This window comes from Herpailurus yagouaroundi, unplaced genomic scaffold, assembly GCF_014898765.1.
Source record: "Herpailurus yagouaroundi ecotype Mexico unplaced genomic scaffold, PumYag 208, whole genome shotgun sequence".
Classification (NCBI taxonomy): domain Eukaryota; kingdom Metazoa; phylum Chordata; class Mammalia; order Carnivora; family Felidae; genus Herpailurus; species Herpailurus yagouaroundi.
In genome coordinates, this window is record NW_024412439.1 from 3,526,749 (window position 1) to 3,539,440 (window position 12,692).

The 12,692-nt window shown below is 47.5% G+C and overlaps 1 non-coding gene across 1 annotated transcript; it reads right to left on the reverse strand.

The window, feature by feature from the left end:
- Window positions 1-12,365: 12,365 nt before the first annotated feature.
- TRNAW-CCA (transfer RNA tryptophan (anticodon CCA)) lies at window positions 12,366-12,437 on the reverse strand. Its single transcript has one exon. It is a non-coding gene; the product is annotated as a tRNA-Trp (tRNA).
- Window positions 12,438-12,692: the final 255 nt, after the last annotated feature.

Sequence of the window (12,692 nt, forward strand, 5' to 3'; positions counted from 1 at the left end):
GACGGCCAGCAGGGGGCACACGCCAACACTGTAAAACTCCGTGCGCTGAGCCCCGACGGCCGCAAGAGGGCGCGCGAACTCGCCCTTTCTGATCCGCGGAGCGCGCCTGCGCGTTCTGCCAGGGCTTTGGGCGCTCTGTCCCCTGGACGGGAGGAAAGTGCTGGGTGTCCACCCAGCCCCCGCGGCTGAGTGCGGGGCTCTGTCCCTCGTCTCACACGCCTCGGTGAACGGCTGCTGTTATAAAGCAAGCCTTGATAAACTATGACGTGAGGAAGCATACGACAGGACACACGAGCACACTCCAGAAAAATAAAAGCTTCTGCATTCGCTGTTTTGGAAAAACGTCCCTGGGAGTGTTTGCAAAATGCAGAGGGGGGAGCAGGGCGGACGGCGGTGGCGGGAGTGGGCGAAGTGTCGTGCCTTCCCGTCCCACGTAAGCCCCGAACCCGAGGGGAGCCCAGCGCTCTCAGAGCACTGAATGCCGCAGCGCTTGGAAACGGATTGAAAAACTGCAAAGGCAGAGGATTTAAAAGTCACGTGATTTTAAATTCAGCTTATAGCAAAAGAAAATTGATAATAAATGGACCCTCCTGGCTTTAATGGAAACAAACTCATCAATTACTACTTTAAAAGTATACTTCTTAACCTGACCTCGTGTTCACTTGCCACGATTGACATGTTTGAAGATTGCTCATGACCCAGTGACAATCTCAGATGACTTCATTAATTTCAGCTTTTCAGCTTTCTCTCTTGGGGGCGGGGGGGGGGGGGCATTGTGACCGGTAGTGGTTAGAAATTATGTTACCAAGTCCACTCCCTCATGTGAAAAAGAAATGGGTGAAATCGGTTTTCCAATTGCTTTTTGGAGGTTGAAACATTATCCTTTAAATTTCAATACCAACGATTGCATTGTTCGAGGAGCTGACGTTGAATCTGAGACCCAAGAGGTGTTACGAACATGGGGTGGGAGAACTGTTTGGGTGTCGGTGTGGAAATGAACTGATCACAATAGAGCTCTGTGTAGAGATAACAGAAGCGCTGGATTGTATTTGTGTAGAGGAGGGAGTTAAGGTTTTCAGTTTGGGATACATTTCATTTTAACTTTGTGTAGATATAGCACTGCAGGAATGAAATATAGATCTGAGTGTTTAGACCCTGTCACCAGAGAGATACCAATGGAAGAAACTGAAGCAGTTGAAGAAATGCACGAGATTTCCAAGATCCTGTATAGTCGGAAGAGAGCACAGGGGTGGGGACAACCTTGGAATGGTTCAACTAGTCCTTTTGAGACGGGCCTTGCAGCAGACCCTGGCAAGAAGTGTTTATGGTAGCTTGAGGACAGTCAGGAGCCTGAGATGTCAAAGGACGCAGGGGAAAAAGAACTCTCTCAAAAGGAGGTCATGGTCCACTTAGTGTTTGTTTCCAGATAACTGTGGATGAAACTGGGCAATAAAAAAGAGGAGAGGTGGGAACTCGTTCTTGAGAAGTGAATTCAGGGGCGCCTGGGTGGCTCAGTCGGTTAAGCGGCCGACTTCGGCTCAGGTCATGATCTCGCGGTCCATGAGTTCGAGCCCCGCGTCGGGCTCTGTGCTGACTGCTCAAAGCCTGGAGCCTGTTTCAGATTCTGTGTCTCCCTCTCTCTCTGACCCTCCCTCGTTCATGCTCTGTCTCTCTCTGTCTCAAAAATAAATAAACGTCGGGGCGCCTGGGTGGCGCAGTCGGTTAAGCGTCCGACTTCAGCCAGGTCACGATCTCGCGGTCCGGGAGTTCGAGCCCCGCGTCAGGCTCTGGGCTGATGGCTTGGAGCCTGGAGCCTGTTTCCGATTCTGTGTCTCCCTCTCTCTCTGCCCCTCCCCTGTTCATGCTCTGTCTCTCTCTGTCCCAAAAATAAATAAACGTTGAAAAAAAAATTAAAATATAAAAAAAAATAAATAAAAATAAATAAATAAACGTTAAAAAAATTAAAAAAAAAAAAAAAAAAAAGAGAGAGAAGTGAATTCAATGCCCTGGGAGTTCCCATGTGGTCAGAGAACCTGGGACTGTAGGAATAAGCTGGAAGGCTATCATGGAAAGAGGGAGGGATCTCAGATAATTGATCAGAGAAGTGAAGACCCAGTATAGACTATAGGGCGCCGGGGTAGCTCAGTGGGTTGAGTGTCTGACTCTTGATTTCGGCTCAGGTCATGGTCTCACAGTTTGTGGGGTTGAGCCCGCATCAGGTTCTGAGCTGGCAGTGCAGAACTGGCCTGGGATTCTCTCTCTTTCTGCCCCTCCCCCATTCATGCGCACTCCCTCTCTCTTAAATAAATAAACATTAAAAAAAAAGAAGAAGAAAATTCTGGGGCACCTGAGTGGCTCAGTCGGTTGAGCGTCCGACTTCGGCTCAGATCATGACCTCACGGTTTGTGAGTTCGAGCTCTCTGCCGACAGCTCAGCGCCTGGAGCCTGCTTCGGATTCTGTGTCTTCCTTCTCTCTCTGCCCCTTCCCCACTTGTGCTCTGTCTATCAAAAATAAATAAATCTAAAAAAAAAAAAATAAAAGAAAAACAAATAAGCATTTAAAAAAAAAGAAAGAAAGACAAGATGGGTGATCCTGGTTCTTTGTCAGGGTTTGACAATTGGAAGTGAAGGGCGGCAGAATATGTCACCCAAAATATGCTGCTAAACAGCGGGTATAAGACTGACACTTCCCCCCCTCCCTTTCTTCCTGGAAATAGACGATAAAACCCATGTGAAAGATATCTTCCCTACAGGAGGAGGAACGAGACATTTTTATCACCACAGACTGGGAGTCACGGCAGAGGGAATTCTTTGCAAACAGACCTTGTTGATAATTCTTATCTTCCCTTAACCTCCCCCTACATTTTAGTTACTTTTCCACAATTGCTTGTCTTTGTTCCACAATTTAACCTAGTTAAACAGCATTTAGATTTTTCATTTCTCTGGGTCTTTGTTTTCTTATGAGAGCTGGGGGGGGGGGGCGGGAAATTTAAATTAAATAAATCCGTTTGCCCCCCCACCCCCCCCTTAATCTGTCTCAATTTAATTCTCAGGTCCAGCCAAAGACTCTAAGAGGGTAGAGGTAAAGTTTTGCCTCACCTACAGAGGAACACGACGTCCATCTGTCCCTCACGGTAGTCGGTAAAAAGAAAAAAAAAATTCCTTGGTAATAACTTTGATTACCCAGTGAAAGTTTTATCCCATATCTATAAGTTATAATGTCTTTTTGCCTGCAACTAATAAGAAGTGTGTGTTTGAGATACTTCAAGACAGTATAAACATCTTGCTCCTCAGTATAATTTCCCGCTGGTTCCCTAACGTTTAACATTCATGGATGATTCTTGCATGATCCATTTTTACTATGATGATGGCAAAGCGATAATATTCCAACACTAGTAATTTCCTCAAGTTTACAAGTTGGCTCTTGATATTGTCCTTTATGAGGGGGTCATTCCACATCTATCTGTGTGTCTATTTTATAATCATCAGTATTAAATTATTTTTTTAAAGTTTATTTTGAGGGAGAGAGAGAGAGAGAGAGAGAGCATGAATGCCAGTGCGGGGAGGGGCAGGCAGAGAGAGAGAGAGAGAGAGAGAGAAAATCCCAAGCAGGCTCTGCATTGTCAGTGCGGAGCCTGATGTGGGGCTCGAACTCACCAACCCGTGAGATCATGACCTGAGACTGAGCTGAAACCAAGAGTCGGATGCTTAACCGACTGAGCCACCCAGGCGCCCCTGTGGATATTGTGCATTTTACAAATTGAAGGTTCGTGGCAAATCTAATGATGCCATTTTTTTCCAACAGCATTTGTTCATCTTGTCGTCTTGGTGTCACATTTTGGTAATTCTTGCAATATTTCAAACCTTTTCATTGTGATATTTGTTATGGTGATCTGTGAGCAGGGATGTTGCTTTGCTGGAAGCTCAGATGATCGTTAGCATTTTTAGTAATGAAGTATTTTCATATACTTTTAAAAGCTTATTTATTTTGTTTTGAGAGAGAGAGAGAGAGAGAGAGCTCGAGTTGGGGAGAGGGAGAGGGAGTGAGAATTCCTATCAGTGCAGAGCCTGATGCAGGGCTTGAACCCATGAACCGTGAGATCATGACCTGAACCAAGGTCAAGAGTCGGACGTCCGCTCAACCAACGCCTCACCCGGGTGGCCGGCAATAAGGTATTTTGAAATTAAGGTATATACGTTGTTTTTTAAGACATTATGCTATTGCACACTTCATAGGCTACATATAATATAAACATACTTGTATAGGCACTGGGAAACCAAAAAAATTCATGTGGCTGACTTTATTGCTGTGTCTGGAACAGAACCCACAATATCTCCAAGGTATGCCTGTACGTGTTAATTTCATTTACATGTTATGATTTTTCATAGCCATGAAATTGCCGAATAACAATGCCAAGTACTTGACTAAAATTTCTGTTAAGGGGCACCTGGGTGGCTCTGTCGGTTAAGCGTCCAACTTCGGCTCAGCTCATGATCTTGCGGTTCGTGAGTTCAAGCCCCACGTCGGGCTCTGTGCTGACAGCTCAGAGCCCGGAGCCTGCTTCAGATTCTGTGTCTCCCTCTCTCTTTGCCCCTCCCCTGCTCATGCTCTCTTTCTCTCTCTCTCTCTCTCAAAAGTAAATAAACATAAAAAAATAAAAAAAAAAAAAACTTTTGCTAAATGGGGTGCCTGAGTGGCTCAGTCAGTTAAGCATCCAGCTTCGGCTCAGGTCGTGATTTGTGGGTTTGAGCCCTGTGTCCGGCTCTGTGCTGACAGCTCAGAGCCTGAAGCCTGCTTCGGATTCTGTCTTCCTCCCTCTCTGCCCCTCTCCCACTCATGCTCTGTCTCTCTCAAAAATAAATAAAGCGTAAAAATTTTTTTAAAAATAACGATTGCATTCTTTAAAAATGTTAATGACCTAAAAGACAAAGAAAGGTTGAATCCCTGTTCCAGGTTAAGAGCTAAAGGCATGATGCCTATATACAATATATGATCCTTAACTGGATCCTACGCGGGAGAAAAAATACTATGAAGGACATATTGGTTCAGTTATTTATTTATTTATTTATTTCAACGTTTATTTATTTTTGGGACAGAGAGAGACAGAGCATGAACGGGGGAGGGGCAGAGAGAGAGGGAGACACAGAATCGGAAACAGGCTCCAGGCTCCGAGCCATCAGCCCAGAGCCTGACGTGGGGCTTGAACTCACGGACCACGAGATCATGACCTGGCTGAAGTCGGACGCTTAACCAACTACGCCACCCAGGCGCCCCTTGTTTCAGTTTTTTACAAGTGCAATACAAGTGGTAGAGTGGATAAAAGTATTACATCCATGTTAAATTTATTGAAGTTGATAACTATACCATGGTTATGTAAAATAATATCCTTATTATTGGGAAATGCACAGTGAAGTGTGTAGAGGTAAGAAAGCATAATGCATGCATTTGCTCTCAAATGATTCAGAACAAAATATGTATATATAAAAAGGGTACATGATAACCCAAAAAGAATAAAATGTTAAGAATAAGTGTATCTTGGGGCACCTGGGTGGCTCAGTTGGTTAAGTATCTGACTTCGGCTCAGGTCATGATCTCGCAGTTTGTGAGTTTGAGCCCCACATTGAGCTCTGTGCTGACAGCTCACAGCCTGGAGCCTGCTTCGGATTCTGTCTCCCTCTCTCTCCGCCCCTCCTCCACTCTCACCCTGTCTCTCTCTCTCTCTCTCTCAAAAATAAAAAATAAAAATAAAAATAAAAACATAAAATAAATAAATAAACGTTAAAAAAATTAAAACAGGGGCGCCTGGGTGGCGCAGTCGGTTAAGCGTCCGACTTCAGCCAGGTCATGATCTCGCGGTCCGTGAGTTCGAGCCCCGCGTCGGGCTCTGGGCTGATGGCTCAGAGCCTGGAGCCTGTTTCTGATTCTGTGTCTCCCTCTCTCTCTGCCCCTCCCCCGTTCATGCTCTGTCTCTCTCTGTCCCCCAAAAAATAAAAAAATAAAAAAAAAAACGTTGAAAAAAAAAATTAAAACAAAAACGTTTGCAAAACGATTTGCCAATGATGCCTCAATGAAGCAGGGGAAAACACAATTTTCAATTAAAAACATCAAGTCAATTGTTAACGTGGTCTATATTAAGGCGTAACAAAATTACACATTTCAAAATAACCGTCTGGCCCTGGGTTAATATCAAGATGTTTTCCCACCAAGGACTTGCCCTCTTGAGTAAGTAAATGCGTGTGCTGAATACGATCCACATAGATGAGGGTGAAGGCTTGAACTACCTCCTCGCCTGTGTGTGGCTTAGGACTTAGGACTTCTGAAGTGCCTCTTTCCAACTGGTCTCCCGGGAAAAGAAGGATGCAAGCCGTGAGGGTCCAGCAACATGCTTTGCAATACCCCATCTTACAAAACCTCATCCTGGGGATGCTTCAACAATCCTGGGACCCCACACCCGGTCAGAGTGGCTGAAATGAACAAATCAGGAGTCTATAGATGCTGGCGAGGTTGTGGAGAAAGGGGAACCCTCTTGCGTTGTTGGTGGGAATGCAAACTGGTGCAGTGTGGAGGTTCTTCAAAAAATTGAAAATAGAACTATTCTATGACCCAGCAATAGCACTACTGGGGATCTACCCAAAGGATCCAGGAGTGCTGTGTACCCCAGGGGCACGTGTACCCCAATGTTTATAGCAGCACTTTCAACGATAACCAAATGATGGAAAGAGCCTAAATGTCCATCAACTGATGAATGGATAAAGAAGGTGTGGTTTATACATACAATGGAATAGTACTTGGCAATGAGAAAGAAGGAAATCATGCCATTTGCCGTAACATGGATGGAACTGGAAGGTACTATGCTGAGTGAAATAAATCAGTCAGAGAAGGACACACATCATATGTTTTCACGCATGTGGAACTTGAGAAACTTAACAGAAGACCATGGGGGGAGAGAAAGGGGAAAAAATAGTTACAAACAGAGAGGGAGGAAGGCAAACGCTAAGAGACTCTTAAATACAGAGAAAAACTAAGGGTTGATGGGGGGTGGGGAGAGGGGAAATGGGTGATGGGCATTGAGGAGGGCACTTGTTGGGATGAGCGCTGGGTGTTGTATGGAAGCCAATTTGACAATAAATTATATTGAAGCAAACAAACAAACAAGCAATCAATCCTGCACCTGCGGGAGTCTTCAACTGGAGCGCCACCTGGTGGTGATTGGACTCCGTTCCCCCTGGGAAGCTTCCCGCCTTCTAATTTTTTTTTTTTTTTAACGTTTATTTATTTTTTGAGACAGAGAGAGACAGAGCATGAATGGGGGAGGGTCAGAGAGAGGGAGACACAGAATCCGAAGCAGGCTCCAGGCTCTGAGCTCTGAGCTGTCAGCACAGAGCCCGATGCGGGGCTCGAACTCACGGACCGCGAGATCATGCCCTGAGCCGAAGTCAGCCGCTTAACCGACTGAGCCACCCAGGAGCCCCAGCTTCCCGTCTTCTAGAAGCGACCCTTGCCCAGCCACCTGAGAGCCAGATGCAGGCTCCTTTGGTACGCTCTCTCCAAACCCTTTTTTCTCGACCACGACCCCGTCTCCCTTCTGGTCGCACACTGATAGCTGGCTGATGCTAACTAAGGAGGTGCGAAGTGTGGACTGCTGCAAAGTGTGTGTGTGTGTGGGGGGGTGGTGTGCAGCCAGGGAGAGGGGAGCTGGTGAGTACCGGGGGGCTCGGTGGTAGCCATCAGCTCCCATGCTGGCTTCCCTTAGCCCCTTCCTTTCTGAATTGGTCGCTGCCCATAGGAGCTGCACTGGTCTTCTTCGTGCTCCCCAACATCTCTGCCGTCGAGATTCTGCAAAAATTCCAAGGCAACCTTGCCATCGACACGCTCCAGGACAAGAGTCTGGATCCAGAGTTTCTCTCTCCCCTTCACTGGGGATGCCTGAATGATCTCCCTGCCTAGACTTGGGGGCAAGGGATGGGAGTGTCCACGCAGCTGAGAGTGGGCTGGGACTAGAGGAGGTGTCTTTTTGGCTTGGAAGGTGCGGGCGGAGGAATTGAGGAATTTTCTCGAGTCCCTAGAAAGTGAGAGGTGCTCCCTTAGGCCCAGCCCCTTCTCACAACTCGGAAAGGTCTGAGGTTGGTGAGGATGTCCTTTGTGTGTACCTGTTCTAGGAAGTGGGTTGGGGGGGGGGGGCTCTGCTCCATTTCTCACCCTCTGAGTCTCTCACAGAGCCATTGGCTCTCTCTGGGCCTCCTCAGGGAAGGTCGGCCTCCCCAGGAGATTCTGGTTCAAAGGCCCAGTGGTCAGAAGGCTGAGGGCAGTGGAGGGTTGCTGGCAATAATTGGGTCTGTGTGGCCCGGGTCTGGATTTTGGGCCACGTGGAAATGGAGACCGGGCCACTTCCTTCGAGCGTGGAGAGAACCGAGATGCCGCAGCACTGAGCCCCCCAAAAAGGGGTGTCCTCACTCCCTCCACCAGAGCTTGGGTCCGGGAGGCAAGGTGGAGGGTCACTGAGGGTCTCCTCTGTCAGAGCACAGCCCTGCTCTGCTGACCGGGCAGAGGCAGAGGGTAGACAGCTGGAGATGTACGTGTTAGGACCCTCTTACTGCCCTCCCGGAGTAGCATGCCAGGCCTGGACCCCTGGAGGGGACCCCGCTCCTGTGCAGAGAAGAGAAATGCCCCCGCCTCCACCCCAGTCCTTCCCTTCCACCGCTCAAGTGCAGCACGCTGTTCAAATGGAAGCTTGTGCTGAGACTCTAACAAGAGAGAACATAGAGCTAAAGTGAGTTGAGAGGTGAGTCACCGCAGAACTGGCAAAAAAAGACAAAAAATTGTAGTGGCCGAGAAACCGTGAGCCGAGTAAGGTCCTCGCCCATACTGAGAGCATCGAAGGGATCCGAGAAGAGACTGAATGTGGCTTCTGAACTTTGGGAAAGAGCTGCCCAAAGGGGAGGCGAGGCTGCTCACGCCACAGTTCGGACCTAGTGAGAGGGGCTAGGCCAGCGGGACCCCCCACCCCCTGGACAGCCTGATATGTGTCCGCAGGATTTGGGAGTCTCGGTGGCCTGATGCATATCTTTACTTAAGAAACCTAATTGGCAAGAGAGAGTCAGGTGGAAAGAAGGCGTCTGCGTACCTTTGGGGGGACGTACTGGGAGACAAGAGACACACGAGTTCTTCTCGTGGTGTAGACATGATCTGTGTGCCTTCTTAGGTGCTATCTACAGGGGCAGCCTGGAGGGCCGATCACATCTATAAGGGGACAGACCTAGATGTTGACCCAATAAAGAACAAGCAGCTGAAACAAAAATGTGTTCATCCGGGCTAAGCGAAATGTAGGAGCCGAGGGGGCCCCTCCAAATTCCATGAGTCCCCAAGAGTAGGATCCCCTGCCGATGACACTACCTGCCCTGACTATTACACGGATGGACGGATGCTGTCGTCATAGCCTGGGGAGTGGTTCTCATCACAAAGTGACCAGAAAGTTCGCGGCAACTGTCCCTCACTCCCCTCCCCTCTCCCCACCCCCCTTTCGCTCCCTCACCGTGAGGGAAACTAGCAAACCATACATATTGTAAGGAATGATAGAAAACAAAGTCACTCTATGATTTTTATCTCACACCGGTGCCCGTTTAGAACGCCCTTCAAAGCAAATACCGAGTTCCGTTTATTTCCAATCCAGATTCCTTGGAGCTCAAAAGCAGTTGGCTTAGGTCGTGTCAGGAGAGCATTTCTCTGGCTAAAGAAGCAGTTCCCGAGTCCCAGGCTGGCTGGAGCTAAGTAAGCACCCTCACTGGGAGGGACCACGGGGCCACAAAATGGATCAAATACTGTGTGGAAATACTCTGCCATCTTTAAAGTTTCCTTCCCTTCCCTTCCCTTTCCTATTTAAAAAAATTAAAAACAAAAAATTTTTAAGTTTATTTATTTTGAGAGAGAGCACACAAGTCGGGGAGGGACAGAGGAGAGAGGGAAAGAATCCCAATGCAGGACTCGAACTCAACTCACAAACTGTGAGATCATGACCTGAGCTGAAGTCAGATGCTTAACCGACTGAGCCACCCAGGCGTCCCTAGAGGAATTAAAAAAAAAAAAGAAAAAAAGAAAAAAAGAAAAAAAATCCAATGTGTTGGGTCAGGTGGGACAAACCTTTGAAAGTAAGTGTAAGGCATTTTCCCCAACTTTGTCTTCCTACTCTTCTGTACCTTTTCTTTCTAGGAAATGATACTTTGCCCAGAAAAAAAAAAAAATACTCTTGCCTCGGGTTTTCTAGAAGTTTACGCTGATTCTGTTTCCTCAATGTTGGAGGAATAGGTACTTGTTCATCTGCAATAAATGAGCTGAGGGTTAAAACTGATGGCCGAAGAGCTGCTTTTATAATACAAAAGGAGATTGTAATGGTCAAATGTTATCCAACAAGTAGACCTTTTATTTTTTTATTTTTATTAAAAAAAATTTTTTTTTAACATTTATTTATTTTTGAGACAGAGAGAGACAGAGCATGAATGGGGGAGGGTCAGAGAGAGAGAGGGAGACACATATTCTGAAACAGGCTCCAGGTTCCAAGCTGTCAGCACAGAGCCCGACGCGGGGCTCGAACTCACGGACCGCGAGATCATGACCTGAGCCGAAGTTGGCCGCTTAACCGACTGGGCCACCCAGGCGCCCCCAAGTAGACCTTTTAAAATTTGATTCATAAATGTACGAAAAGAGAATTTTGTTGATTCACATGAGAAACTTGAAGGGCATTGGGAAAATGCTAACATTAATAAGGTTTGCACGGAACTAATTCTTAGGCTGTAATATCTACAAAAGAGATTCTTTGGGTGTAAAATTCTTGAAAGGAACCTAGGTGTTTCCAAGTTTTTGTTTGCGTTCCATTAAAATGCTAATTATAGGAGATTTAAGTGAACAGAAAGGTGTTTTCTGTCCTAGCCAAGGAGGTATGATCCATTTCAGACGTTCAAGTTAAAAACTCATGTTGAGATGCGGGATCTCAGGTACTGATTTCGTGGTTGTTTACTGGTTCACAACAGCAAGGGGACAACACAGGAAAGGGGGAGAAAATATCACTGCAATAAAACCAGTACGAAGCCTGATAAGCGGCTCAAACCCACAACCCACAAGCCCACAGCCTAGGCCCAACACTTAACCCGCTGAACCACCCAGGCACCCCTAGGGCAGTGGCTTCTAAACTCTGGAAATGGGGTTGAGAGCTCCACCTTCAACCTGCCCTCTAGCTCATCAGTCTGAGAAAGGGCGGAGAGCAGGACCAAGCTAGCCACATTCCCAGTTGACTTGCTGAGTCTAATTTCAGTGAGGAAGAGGTAAAAGCAAGTGTTGTTTGTTTAAAAACAAAAAAAAATATGTTTCACACCCAGTGCAGAGCCCAATGTGGGGCTTAAACTCATGACCGCTGAGATCAAGCCCTGAGCTGAGATCAAGAGTCAAGATGCTTAACCCACGGAGCCACCCAGGCCTCCCACAATGCCCTCTCTTTAAAGAGCAGAAGTGAAATTGCAGAAAATGGAATCCCAGATGACAGACAAATCTGAGAAGATACCCCCCAAATGTGGGGAAAATGGGACAACACAGGAAACACTTTGAGAGATTACAGATGCAGAGTACAGAGAAGCATAAGTATCTGTCCACATGGTGCTAATTAGCCACCATATGGAAGGGTGGATGGCATTTATGGGAAAAGTCTAGAACAAAAAAGAACAGAAGCAAAGTGGAAAAACACAGCAGAAAACTTTACTAAAATGGCTGAATGAAACATATTTCTTACAACTATTTTAGTTTCCTCCATTCCTGGGCTAATGTCCTTGTTCTCCGTCCCAGCGTCAAGGTCGTGAGCAATGCGATTTAATGAGAGTTTTTTGATCATAGGTTAGCCAACCTCATAGGTTAAAAAGAACTCATTGAAAGCTTATTTATTTATTTATTTATTTATGGGAGTTGTTTCTTTTCCTATGTTTAAAAACAATTTACATTTCATTTTCTGATAACTAGTTTTGTCCTGTACCTGTTTTCTATTGTTGTTGGCCTTAAAAAAAAAACAAAACAAAACAAAACAAAAACCTCTCTTCTGGTGGCAAGTTCTGTGACAGGGGGTGGCGGGGGGGGGGGGGGCAAGGTGCACCGGGAAGTGGCCGGGGTGCCCTTCAGGAGAGTCCCCACCGAGCGGCGCCTCCTGCTGTCCCCAGACCAGCCCCCACGAGCTAGGAAAAGGACACCGCTCCTCTCCTGAAGCTCAGGTCTCTGGCTGGTCTGCTGCAAGGGAATTAAGGAGCGGGATTTGACCGGGAGTCAAGGAGGGGTCGGAATTGCAAACACACCTTGTATTTCCTTGCGTTGGAGGGAAAACGGAGAGCCGTGACCCCGACGTGACTTGAACACGCAACCTTCTGATCTGGAGTCAGACGCGCTACCATTGCGCCACGAGGTCACCAGACTCCCGTGACTTTTGATCTTTTAAGACTCTTCCGTCCTTCACCTCCCGGCCTCGTACCTGCCTGGCTCCTTTGCCCCCCGGGAGGGGGCGCAGGGCGGACAGGGCGCAGGCGCGGGCGGAGGGCTGCACCCCAAGGGCCCGGGGCTCCCCCGCCGCAGGGCCAGTATCCCCGGAGCCGCGGCCGCCGCCGCCGCCACCTGCCGGTCGTGGTGCTTGATCTCCGCCTGGGACAGGCGGCTTTAGGGGCCC